General features: G+C 48.0%; 1 protein-coding gene across 1 annotated transcript in view; it reads right to left on the reverse strand.

The window, feature by feature from the left end:
* The window catches only part of KIRREL3 (kirre like nephrin family adhesion molecule 3), a 506,536-nt gene that overhangs the window by 283,902 nt on the left and 209,320 nt on the right, over positions 1-13,314 (reverse strand). The window lies entirely within an intron of this gene.

Consider the following 13,314-nt stretch of genomic DNA (forward strand, 5'->3'; position numbering starts at 1 on the left):
AAGGAAAGAGGAAAAACAGGCAAAAATGTTCCCCAGGATATAACATGTGTGTGAACGTTTGCTTGCCTGCTCTCCACACCAGAGGAGACCACTCAAATCAAGCGACCCGGCCTCGGAGCACCAACGTGTCCCTCAGCCTTCGAGGGGCCTTGGGTCGCCTCTCCGGCTCGCGGTCAGCAGGGTCTCCAGAGCCAGACCCAGGTGCCACAGCCCCGATCCTGCACCTACACTTCCCAGCTGTCCGCGCTTACGAAGGCAAATCGGTAGCCTAGGTTATTTAGGACAAACAACAAACAAAAATGACAAGGAAAGAAAAGAGGCAATTATACTGTATATTATTTAAAAAATGAAATCAAATGAAAGACAACTGTGGGTCTTTTCCCCATCTCCCCAGAAGGAATGTCTACACTGATTCATTTACTCAGTAAAGGGTCAATGTTCTCGCATCTTGGACAGTGTAGACCTCGTTCAGATTATGTTAAGACCTAGTGAAAGGCTACACATTGGGAGTGTAACCTGGAAGGGCAGTGGGCTGAGAACCTAGGCCTGCGACTGAACCTCCTGCACCTCATCTGGGGTCCCCGTAGGAGGCTGGGTGAACCCCAGCACCCCCTGTCTCCTGGCCTTTAGAGTGGGAATCATCGCATCTGTTCCTCTCACGAGGCTCCATGCATCTTCATTACACGCTTGGATATCATTAGATAGAAGGGTCCACTGACAGTATGAGTCTTAATGATAATGGTCTTAATACATATTTATGCTGCCCCATAAGGGAGTGCATGGTGTTGGAAGAATTTGCTTGTGTTCCATTTAAGACTGGAACTGGGGAATGAGGGGACGCGCCTACCTTGTCACTTTTTGTCTTTCTTAGTTAACGATGTAAGATATATGATGGCTGCTAAACAATTTGGTGGCAGAACGTTATAAATGAAGTCTGTTTTCCCTGGAAACTGCATAACCATTTGAATTAATTTAATTTGAAATATCAAATTAAATTAAACTGTAGCATAATCCCCAAGGGAGAGCATATTTCATTTGCAATGTCTTTTGATAGAGTGTTCCTTGCCAAAAGTTTTGCTTTGCATCTGGCTACAGATCTAAATTTATTGCATTAGCTTGGAGAAGACTTTTAATAGAAAGCGAGATTAAAAGAAAACTTGATGGAAAATAAAGATGTTCAGTGTTGTAAACAGCATCCCCAAAACGTGCCCCTATAACTTTATACTCTTGGCATGTCCATCTCTGGTCTTCAACTCGGACCATGTAGCTGGGCTGGATGTGCAGGTGGAGAGCGTTCCTTAGATGGCGCTAATTAACATGGACAGAAACTACCAGAAGGAGATGAGCAAAGGCTACGTGGGTAAGGGCTGTACACTGGACACTGTCTTCACCAGATGCTGGTGAAGGGGATCACCATCATCTGAGAAGCAAAGAATGGGGGTAGGAGATAAATTAAAAAGATCACCTTTAATGTCATGTGGGCTCTGTGTGTTTAGTGGTGTTAGGTGACCATGCTGTGTCCTTCCTGAGTTGTCTCCCTTTCTCAATTACCTCTCCTCTAAGTGCGTTCTCTACCAAGGCTTTGGGTCTACAGGTTGGAAGGGGGAAGATGACAGTGAATCCAAGTGTTTCCTAAAATGTAGGTCACCCCAAGTCACCCCTTAGGAAATGACTGGGCTCTTTAACCATCAAGATATGGAAGAAAACTATCCCGAGTGGCTTTCTGAATGTTGATGCAGTGAGGATCATCTAGTCCTTCCAGTGAGCGAATGCACGGCAGGTGAGGTACATGTGAAGAAAGCGTTTGCTCAAAACAAACAAGCCTGGCCCTTTAAGGAGGGTGTGTGCTGAGTTTCAATGGGGCTCAAAGAACTCAGACAAGAGTATCTTAATCAAATAATAATAATTAAAAAAAGCATTAGGCTTTAATCTCTAGCACTTTAGTAACCTCCTAGTTTGTCTTAAATCTTGATTGAAAGAATTATCCTGACAAGAAAATTAGTAGTAAGTCAATAAGCCTGTGGCCCAAAGATGGGCATTAAGTAACCAGAGGGAAAAAACTTACCCAGCCCAAGGCCCTCAGCTGCCCTTGGAACCTGCAGGGGGCCCCCTCCCGATCCTGTGCACTGCGGTGGGTGGCAAAGGTCATTATGATTTTAGCAGGAAGCCCCGAAGGGCACGTGATCGTCTTTAAAAAGATAAGCAACGTGACGAGAAAAAAAAAAAACCCTGCTTCATGAAGAAATTCTAATTTTCAGCAGTCATGGGTGAAAAAATCAATACTACTCTTCGATGCAAAATGAAAACTAGACTTGATAAAGCCACCTCCTTCTGCTCTCTTTGAAAGAGAAACGCACCAGAAAGAGAGAGAGAGAAGGAGAGAGGGAGGAAGGGGGAAGAGAGAGATGGGGGGCGGGGAAGAGAGAGAGGGATAGAGAGAGAGGGAGAAATCCGAGAAGAAGAGAAAGGCCTGCGATGGGAAAGGGGATGCGTACTGAGTCTTCCCTGAGCACCTATGCCCTCAGCCCCCACACTGTGTCTCTCTAACAGCTTCAAGTCATTCTTCTTCATGCCTCTTATTTTTGGCACTTTTTCTACCTCCTCACCTCTACCCCACCTGTGTGCTCATCATCTGTGATTCCTTGAAGGAGAGACAGACAGACAGGGAGAGAGAGCAAACCCCTCACCAGCCTGGATGACCCAGCACCCAATGTTGGCGCCTCACTCAAGAATATTAAATCGCAGCCAGTTATTATTTTGACATAAAGGCAAGTTTTGTTAATGGGCTAGCCATGGAATTGGGGCTCTTGTGTACTCTGTCGTTAATTTAAGATGGCAGTTTTTGACATATTGGGAGATTGCTGTTTTAATTACCGATTATGTCTTTGGCCAATAAAGCTCATATGATTCCCATTAATGTATACATATTTATTAACTTGATGGAGCTAGACCTAATTAAGTGGAATGTTGAAAGTAACCATGAGGATAATCAGTCAAATTCAGGTCCCCCGGATGTGGGCCAGTGGCCTACTTCACCCCAACACTGCCATGAAAATTGTGTGCTCTGGTGATGTTTTGTGCACCCTGTATTTCAATGGGAACCGTTGGAAATGACCTGCCAGCTATAATGAACGTATTGTCCACAGAATGATGGCGAATGTCTTCATGTATGGCACTGAATGTCAACTGTGTTCTGAAAACTCCCATTTGGGAGGCGTTCTTGAAGAGGAAGCGCCTTTCAGGGGGAGCACAGCAGGTCCCTAGTGCTACCCTCTGGAGGGTCAGGCCAACAGCTGACCAAGACCCGGACAGATGGAGCATCGGTCCAAGCTCATGGATGGCCAGAGGCATTATCTCACATCCCTGGAAAGGAGTGGAGCCATCTGTCACCTTGGCTTCAGCAGTTAAATGCAACAGGTTCCCCAAGGAGGAGGAGGCTGCAGCTCTGCAGGCGGTAGGGGAGACAAAGCAAAAATCACACCCGTCCTGTGGGTCAACCTGACATCTGCCCTCCATTCCGCCTCCATTCCCAGCTTTCCCGGGCAGCTCTCCCCTTCCTTGGCTGTGAGCAGCAGCATGTACTCTGAATTCAGTTTGGGATGCATCCACATGTCCCTGCCAAATTCGCTGGTGGCGTCCTGCGCGGTCTCTCCCCAGTTAGGTGAGAAGCTTTCAAGGTGCATGCTTCTCTTCCTTTCGGTCCTCTGATGCCTACGCAGATGCAGGCAGGTGCTCTGGGAAGGCTTGCTGAAAAAAGGGTTCAATGAACAAATCTTCCAGAACTTTCCGGCAGGGGAAGCTGGTGGTGTTGTGGTCTGTTTCTTGCAGGTGTGTGTGTACTCAAGGCAGTGGTTTCTTGGGTGCCCGGCCAGACACAGCGCCTGAGACACAGGCGTTTGCCTCCCGCTGAATGCGGCTCCAATCCCCACATTTTTATTTGCTATGTTACTCACATCATTTCTGCACCTCTTGGAAGCCCATGCATTTCTGAGCATTGGCAATCAAGCATAAAGTTCTGGGGCAAGCTGTGAAATCTCTGAAATGAAAATCAATTCCATCTCCATTTCATGGGGACTAATGTGGCATTTACAACATAAACAATCACTTCTGTTAGGGAGGAAAATTAAAAGCTCTGCTACATAAAGGCACAATGTTTAAAGTTCTGGTGGAAATGAGCACTTGGCTTTGAGATGATTACAAAGGAATTGAAAAAGGACACACACACACACACACACACACACACAGAAAGAAAGAAAAGTAAAGAAAAGGAAAAGCCACCCCAGCAGTGCAGAAGTGCACAGGTTTTGTGACCCAGATTTGCGATGACTGAAGCCAGTGGCCTCAGCTCACAGCTCTGGGGGAATAAAGAAAAACCTTGGGCGTCTTCTAATGGGAGGAAGGTGTTTCAAGGGCTCATGAAAGCCACGTCCTCATCGTTCCCAGATGGTGTCAGAAGGCACAGGGATTTTCTAATGGGAAAAGGCTCAAGACCCACATAATGCCAATGCATCCGTCCGGCGGTTTCTGGGTCCTCCAAAAGGCCTTTTGAATCCTTGATCTGGTGATACTACATTATATAAGCCTTAGTTTCAGTGTTGTTATAATAGGGTCTCATGAGTTTCTGTGTGCAGAATCCCAAAATTTACAAGATGAAATAAAATTAAAGGCAGGAAAAAAGAGTCTGTTAGAAGTTTAAAAGCCTGGGGTAAGGCCTGGCTTTCCTCACTAGCTACCTAAGAAACTCTACGCAAGGATCTTAACCTTGGAAGACTCAGTTCCCTCATCTGTAATTGCGAAGTTAGACCTGTGATCCCTAAAGGAGATTGGCTCTAAAATTTTATTATTTTCTTAGTCTGCATTGGACCACAAACAACCATTCCGTTGGCCTCATTTGCATGGTGGTTGGGGGGAAAAGGCAGAAGCTGTTACCAATCAGGAGGAGCTCATTTGCATAATGGCTGTGATTCACTAATTAGCCAGAAAGACTTCCAGTACATCCTTGCAGGGAGGCACCGGGGTTCCCGCTGTGACATTATTTAACCGGGCTCCGGGCTTTGGCTATTAAGACTCTCAAAGTACTAGCCAGTAACGACCTGACTTTTCTGCGAAGCTGCCCAGGCAATTAAGAGTATTAGCATAAAGGAATCTTTCTCAATTAGCTAATTTTAGAGTGGGCTGGAAATGCTGCCATGCAGTCTTTTACTCTGCTTCTGGTATCGCCAGTGTCACATGTATATTTTCATTCTATTTCTGTTCTGAATCAAATAATTTGTAGTAATTCTATTTTGAGGGGTAGTTATTTTCATACCATTTGAAGAGAAGTTAGATGAATTCCTGATACAGGCAGGCTTCATTAATTCTCCCGTGAACACGGGACAGCCCAGGGGATGGGCTGCCTACACATGTCAGCCATCGGACAGCCTGATTTGCCTTGATCAGAGAAGCAATTTGTTAGGCATTCCCTTCCCCGCCCCAAAGTGCTAATCACCTTTTCAAAGGCGAAGATAGAGGGGAAACACCGCACAAATTGCTTGCCATGGCCCCAAAATGCTAATCACTTCTGAACATCTAAGTGATAACTTGAGACCCTGAATGATAAGGCGAGGAAACAGCGTCTGCGCACACAGAACTATTATTTACCAGTGTCAAAAATAACTACCGCATTTGCATAACTGTGGGGCTAGATGACAATTTCTCCCTCAAAACTGCTTCCATGGCAGAAAAAGCTTTGACCTATATGAAGTGTGGCATGTCGTTATTTTTTTTAACCCTTGCAAAATGGAATGGGACCTCTTAGAATGAGAAGTTTGAGCGCTGATCTGGAAAACAGGAGCTACTAAAGAAAACAATTTAAAAATGCTTCTTAGATTACATTTACTTTGCATGCAGTGGGTGCTGTCTTGTGTAAACCAGGAAGTCATTTAACCCTTTGGGTGCAGGAAGAAAGCATTTTATCTCTTACTTCTATATTGCCTTTCTTGTGAGTATGGTTTTTAATACCTATAATACATTAGAATTGGGGTACATGTATATAATTTCCATAGAAAGGCATATATGTAATCTGCGTGTGTGCTTAAAGTTTTTACTGATGAAGGTTAGCGATAAAAGAAAAACCTTTGGCAATCGTTAACAGATAACACATTGTGGTGCTGGTTGGGAGGACAGCCAGATTTTAAAGAGAAGTTTTCGAAAGGAAAAGCTCATTATCCATATCCACAAATGCTGTTCGAGATGATACTTCTATAACATAAAGAAGCCCCACTATAAGCATTGTACATAAAAATATATTTAACATTTTATACACCTTTCCATTCAGACTATAAAGAAATAATGCTTTTCTCAAAAACTGCAGTTATCAACGTAGTCTCTCAAAGTGAAGTATGATATGGAGTCAATTCTCTTTGGAGTGGGGAAGTACATCAGGAATGAGAGAGGATGAGGTGTTTTCAGAGAAGAATGGCCACAATGGAGAAGGGGCAGGGACTACGTAACTCCAGCTAGGCAAGCCTGAGCACAGGGCAGGCGCTGAGGCCCCCTCCGCCCCCACCGGCCCGACCTCAGGGCTCCTTGCGTCGACAGAAAGACCCCTGCGATCTCCCATGCCGCTGGTTTCTACGCGGCACCCTTCTCCTTGTCCCTAGCAGCTTCTGCTCTCATTCCTCATTCATTCAGTTGCAAAGGTTTATTAGATGTTTCAGATGTGCCAGGCATGGTTCTGACAACCCCAAGACTCTCTTTTCCTCTCTAGTCCTGCCTGGGGGTCGCCTGCAGGTCTCCATGCTAAAATGTGCCAACTCCTGGCTCCTATTTATTGTTCGTTGCACTCATGCCCAGACTGAGAAGCCTGGATCATCAAATAGGTTTCACACAGAGCTCTAACAGCAGGAGGAGAGCCGAGGACTCTCAGAGAGAGTGGACGCTCACCCTGCCCAGCCACCTGCACTGTCCTCATGTCCTCCTGGTAGCTTGATCCTTCAGAGTATTACTTTCCAGCATGTTCTTACAGTTTGCATTTCCATAGGCCATAACAACTGTGCCACTTATTTCTGAGAACCTCCTGCACGTTCAGTCTTGAGCTTGAGGCTGGAGGGATCCAACGAGGCCCCTGAGAGTCAGTGCCTGTTCCTGAGGAGCTTGAGCCGCTGTCAGAGGAATTAGTGCCACACAGGGACACGGACACGTGGCAGCACGCGGATGAGTGCTAGTGCTCTCTTCAGGACCTTCTGGGAATTGGGAGGGCATTGAGATACACTAGGAAAGTCCACGACTTCCAGGCAGACCATTCTGAGTCTAGTTTTAGTTCCATCACTTACTAGCTCTGTGACCTTGGGACAACGGCTGCCACCTCTGCGTCTCTGCTTTCTCATCAATGGAACAGGAATGCTCCCACCTACTGGAAGGACTTTCTTGAGGAGTAAAGGAAACAATGGGTGTGGAAATGCCTTTTAAACTGGGAGGTGCTGTATACATTTTAGAAATTACTGTTAATGGAGGGTGATCACTCTGGTTGGGGGTGGTGCGGGTAGGGAAGTCTTTACTCTGTTGTCCATGTAATGGACAAGAGAAGCTGAAGGTCGCTTCCTCTGCATATCCCTCAATGCTCAACCATGGAATGGGCCCACTTTCTCCAAACAACCCGTTCTTTTGAAGACTCTGCTAGGGCCTGGGATCCTTGTCCTGACCAGCTGAAGAAGGATGAACTCTGGGCAGAAATGGGGTTGACAGGGCCTCAGGTCCATGCAAGGCCTGAAGGGAGAGGAATGCTAATCTGCCTGTCCAGCCCCCATGCTCTGCGCAGGCAAAGGCTTCCGACAGGCCTCCTGGGAGGCTCACCAGAGTTTCTTACCCACTGACATTTGTGGGGTATGCTGACTCTCTTGCTTGTGACCAACAGAGGGCAGTGTCTAGAGTCTGTTCTTCCTACTTTCTCCTGGGAGCAAGAGCACCCCAGGCCCTCCTTCTGCTCCTTTCTCTTTCAATGGGAGGTTTACAGTTGACAAGTCAATGTGTCAAAATGCATACATGAGAAGATTTAGAAAGTAAACGCAAGCGTAACTCACAAAGCACAATATATGGTTATACTGTTATTACTCTAGGACATAGTTACTCTTAATGCAAACTCATCTTGTAGAAATGTAATTACTAAGTAGCTTCTGTATACTATCTGATCTTATGAGGTAGACCCATGGGCACCCCACTCAGTCCGTGGAGGCTAGAACATAGTTACAATTTGCGCTATTTCTTTTTGGTTTTATCTTCTTTCCTATAAAATCTCTTGGGGAGCCTCCCCAAGAGGTAGCTCCCTGATTTCAATCTCACTTTCTGATATCAAGTTCTGAATTTCCCATAATTGGATTTAGTCTGGGTCTCCTGGTTATTCATCTTGGCTTACTTGCCTTTCATTCAGTGGGTGCCCTGGAGACAGATGTGTCCTGCAGCAGGACCCCTTGGCTGGGAACTGAGTTGTGTTGGGTTGCTAAAGCAGATGAGCAGTGTTTGTTGAAATAGTGTTCACTAGACAGAAATTACTAGCTCCCCTTTAATATCCATTCTCTGCTCGTTAGATATTACTAAAGAACAGCTTAAATATTAGTGGAAAAATAAGGCTGCCCCAAACAAGCCACATCCCCCAGACTCCCTTGCAGCTATGTAATTAAATACTGGACAATGGGATGTGAGCAGAAGGGGTGGGCATGACCTCTGGACTGTGCTTTTAAAAGAAAAAGAGAAGTGCTTTCCATGGACAAGAATGTGGGCATGACTGTGGGAGCTGGAGCAACCACAGTGGACCAGTTCTGGGGGTCATGCCCTATTGCCCATTTCCTGGCTGGCTGTGACAGAGAAAGGAGCTCTCTTTTGGTTGACAACATTGTTAAGTTGGGCCTTTGTCACATGGTTCTAAATGGTGACCTCTGCTCTGGAGATCTGGTGTGGAGGACCCGAGAGAGGAGATCCCTATTGTGGCCTCCTTCACTAACCTGCTGGGCATGTACTCTGTGCCCAAAAGCTAAGTAGGAGCTTGGACAACACTCCACTGAGTTTTGAGACCATCTTTGCAACAGTCCCCTCCAGCCCCTGCTTGGCCCGAATTCTTCCTCTGTTTTTTTGTTTCCCTTTGGTTGTGGCCAACAGCTCTGGAGACACATACTCAGAGTCACATACACTGAGGGCCAGTGGGAATGAAGTTTGAAAGCATAACAAAGTAGTGGGAGAGGGGCAGGGGTTTAGGAGAACGATCCCAGCTTCCAAACGCACTGCTCTCTTCCTGGCAGAGAGGACAGAGGGCTGGGCTGAGTTCAGGAGCTGATTCCAGCTCAGCCATTAACCGGCTGTGCGATCTTGCACTACTCCCTTCCTCCTGGAGCCGATGGAGGCAAATAGGCCAGAGGATTTCTAGAATTCCTTCCAAATGCAGCTTTCTGTAATGTGACAATTCCATGACCAGCCAGTGGCTGCGGGGCCGCCTTCAATACATGAAGCAAATGACCTCAGGGAGGTCCACATCTGCGCTGAGGGCGGGGCAGAACGGCTCCCATCACTGCTCAGCAAGGAGCAGGTCTGCTGTGGGGGGTGGGTGGGGGAGGACAGGCCATGAGGGGAGGGGTGAGAGGCACTACAGAGGTGACAGGCGACGGGGCCTTCTCTAGAGGACTAGCCTAGTCTCTCCGGAGCCGCGGGACACGCTCAAGGAATCTGTGCGAGCTGCCTTGAGGTTACTCAGGAGCTGTGCCCCGGCTGCAAGGCCAAAGCACTAGAGGGGTTTGGCAGGGAGTGGGCAGCGGTCCTATCGGCGCAGGTGTGAAGCCTGCTCTCTCCCATTCTCGATGTGTGACCCTACATGAGTTTTTGAGCTTTTGAGCCTCAGTTTCCTCATTTGAAAAATCAAGATGATAGGATCTCCCCGTCCCTCCATGTGCAAAGTAGGGGAGGGAGTGTTTCTAAAGCACGCAGCACACAAGAGGTGCTCAGCGAATCCTAGGCCCCTGTTCTCTCCCCCTCCCTCCTTTTCTCCTCTGAAGTCACCAGCCTCTGCTTAGGCACCCTGCTTAGTTTCCAGCTGACATTCCAACTCTCTTGCCTTCTGGCCCCTGGATCTTTCCTCTCTTTTCCTTTCTCTTTTTTTTCTACAACTTTGCATTACCCTCTTTCCCAGCAAAGTTCTCCCACCATCTTTTTTTGCAGAGGGCAAGGAAAGGTGGGGTTATCCGCATGCCCAGTGATATTTCAGAAGCTCTAATTAAGGGGCAGATCATGCATGCCATTTGAGTTTTAAAAGAGATTCAGATCAGAATGAATAAAATGCTCACTTTTCCCCTGTCTCACCCACTCGCCCACATAACCCCGGGCAAAGTGAAATATAACTCAGTTTCTCCACGAAAGGCATGAGACAGCGGGTCATTCTGGTCAACGGGCTGACAGGCGCAGTGCTGGCGGTCTTGGCAAATATCAGTTCTGTCATGTGTCCTGCCTCTCGCCACCTCTTTCTTAGCTGGATTTAGACAGGAGAAAATGACTAGGCTGTGGTTCTAAATGGAGGTCGCCAATTTCTGTCCTGCAGAGAGGTGGCAGTGTGGACTCGGGCTGTGTGGCCCCCCATTTGCTCTCTGCAGATGCATCTTTGCCAGAGGCCTTGAGGACCTTCCTTCATACCCGTCTCTGATGCCCTCCTCCTTCTTTGTGGTCCCCCCTCTGCCTTACGAGGTTCCCATCAGCCCTCTGTGAGCCAACGGCAGCTGGACGTCAATCCCTAAAACACTTCCCCTCTCAGTTTATTAGTCTTGTTTTATGTGACGCCACTGGGGCGCCAGAATTATGGTTCTTTCCATGGCCCTTTGGGACTCAAAGGGGGTACCCCCCCTTTGGACCTGGCCTGGGTCCTCTTCAATGAGCCATCTAAGTATCATCCCCGTGAACACCTAAGCTCTTCTGTTCAAGGACAAGAGTTCCTGCTATAGCTTGAAGAATCCTGGGATGCAAACGAGTAGCATGCAGGTGATAAAGTTAGGTGCTATCAGCGTAGACAGGGCACACCGAGGACAGTCATGGCATACTTAGATGGAAGCAGGAAACCATTCACAAGATCAGACATTAATAAAAGGTATCTAGAATTTTCAAGCCTCTGTGGCCACCGACTGGCACCGAGAAGCCTCTGATGGTCATCAAATACCCTGGCACAACTCCATTCCGTGGGTTCTGCAAACTCTTTATACTGATGAGGTATCAGTTTTTCCATCTGTAAAATGGAAACCATGAGGATGGATGACTTTCTAGGGCTGAAATCTTGACACACTTGTTTTCAAGTTCATCTATAGATTTATCTGCTTACTAACATCCCATAGAGCTCAGTTTCCATGTCCTCCTCTACCCTCTTACCAGTGTTTCTCCCTTTCAGCAGCAGACAGTGCGGAGCGAAGACAGCCCTGCATCCATGGGCCCATACTGCCCAGGGCCCGCAAGGACCAGCAGGGGCGTTCTAAAGCCCGCAAGCCCGTCTCTGCGACTGCTAACCTGCCCTCAGAGCCATGTCCTGGGATCTCCCTCATCCCAGGTGTTTGTGAAGCTCTTTCAACCTGGAGTTGTGGCTCCAGCCTCCAGCTGTGCAATAAGTCATCTTCTGATAATTGCTGGGTCACCGCTATTTTTGTCAACAATTATTTTTATTTAAGAAAGCCACTTTCCTCCGTGCTCCAGAGAGAGGGCACTACTGTACCTTTCTTCTCTGCCTCCCTTTACTGAGGCCAAACATCAGGCAAAGGAAGGCAGGCAGTTCTAGAAGGAGCAGCATGGCCACGAAGTTGGCCTCAGCCCGGAGAGTAAATGTGAAGTCATTTCTCAGGGCAATGAACGCCTCCTGGCTCCTGCAGCCTAGTCGGGGGTTGAGGAAGTGATCATAGCCAGGTCCTCCCATAGTTAGGTTCAAGTTCGCCTGCCCGCCCTCTCTCCCTCCCTCCCTTCTTCCCACCCTTCCTTCCATTTGCTACCTGGATAAGGAAGCGTTCCCCACCAAGCCCCATAATGCAGTGCTCTGTAGTTTCCATTGTAACTTTGTGTGGACAGAATCCATCACCAGCACTCCGAGCTTGGCCACACTGCAAGGATACTCTCAGTGGAGTGAATTTACCTCCTTGTTTTGCTGTTTACTCCCAATTCCCAGGGCCCATTGCATGTGCCAGTCCTCCAGGGTGGCATTGACTCCTGCTGCATCTCAACCGCTGTGAGTGGGTTAACACGGTCATCTCCTGGGGCGCCTAGACCAACCGGGGTCCCCCTCCCCGCACCTCTTCCCCTCGCTTCCTCCCTGTCTCCCTGACCCTCGGTTGGCTGAGGACAGGGGGAGCCTGTAACAGACAGCATGCCTTCCGCTCCTCACAGCTTCAGTGCTGTTGTATGGGCCTGAACCCATTGCAGGAAGGACAGCAGGGCGGCGTGAGCGCGCTCACTCCCACATGGAGAAGGAGAAAGCTGGGGAGACAGGGGATGGGGTTAAAATCTCTTGCTATTTTGCTTTGTTTTGCTCTTTTCCTCCTAACATGTGGCATGGGTCCTCTTTCACTTTCTTTTATTCCATCAAAAAGATAAGCAAGCACAAATCATATATCCGTAATGCAGAGAACAAGTTTTCAGGGGAAAGGGGTGGCGTCACTCGGGTCTTGGGGAACCATCCAAAAGAGATTGTTGTGCCTCATCGCAGAGCCGACAGCTCGTTCCATTACCATTTCCCCAAACGGGGCATGTTCACGGACGCTGTTTGCCGGGGTTTCAGAAGCTCAGCAGGCACTTGGAGAATTAACTTTGCCTTAGGCAGGGGGTGGGGGGTGTTGCAGAACTTAATGATCATCTTTCTGACTAGGGATCATAAAGTGCTGTTGATAATTATGATAATTAAAGTGATTTGCTAACAGTAATTAGTCCCTAGGACTCCCTTGTGGAGGTGAGAGATTGCTCCATCTGGCATCTGGGCAAACTGAGGCACTAAGAGCTGGGCTCCGAGACAGAGCTCTCGCCCTGCCTGGCCACTAGAGACTGGTCCAGGCGCATGGATGGAGGGCTTTGCATAGGGCAGGGGGTGCAGGGTGGCTCCGTGGGTGTGGGGCACATTCAGTAGGAGATAAACAAGATAGTTTAATGTAACAAAGAGACGTGCCCCCACAGCTCCTGCTGAGTATAGACGTTCAGGAGCAAGGCTGGGAGCGTACCAGTGGAAGGGGTGGGTTTGCCGGGGAATGGCAGGTTCCCACAGGGTGGCAGAGGGACCAGTGATGCCCATGAGGACATAGAAGGATACGGCAAGCCTAGAACAGCCTCCTCCTCTCT

Source organism: Pteronotus mesoamericanus, unplaced genomic scaffold, assembly GCF_021234165.1.
Source record: "Pteronotus mesoamericanus isolate MK-2021 breed Mesoamerican mustached bat unplaced genomic scaffold, CSHL_Meso_final contig_53, whole genome shotgun sequence".
In the NCBI taxonomy this organism is placed as follows: Eukaryota; Metazoa; Chordata; class Mammalia; order Chiroptera; family Mormoopidae; genus Pteronotus; species Pteronotus mesoamericanus.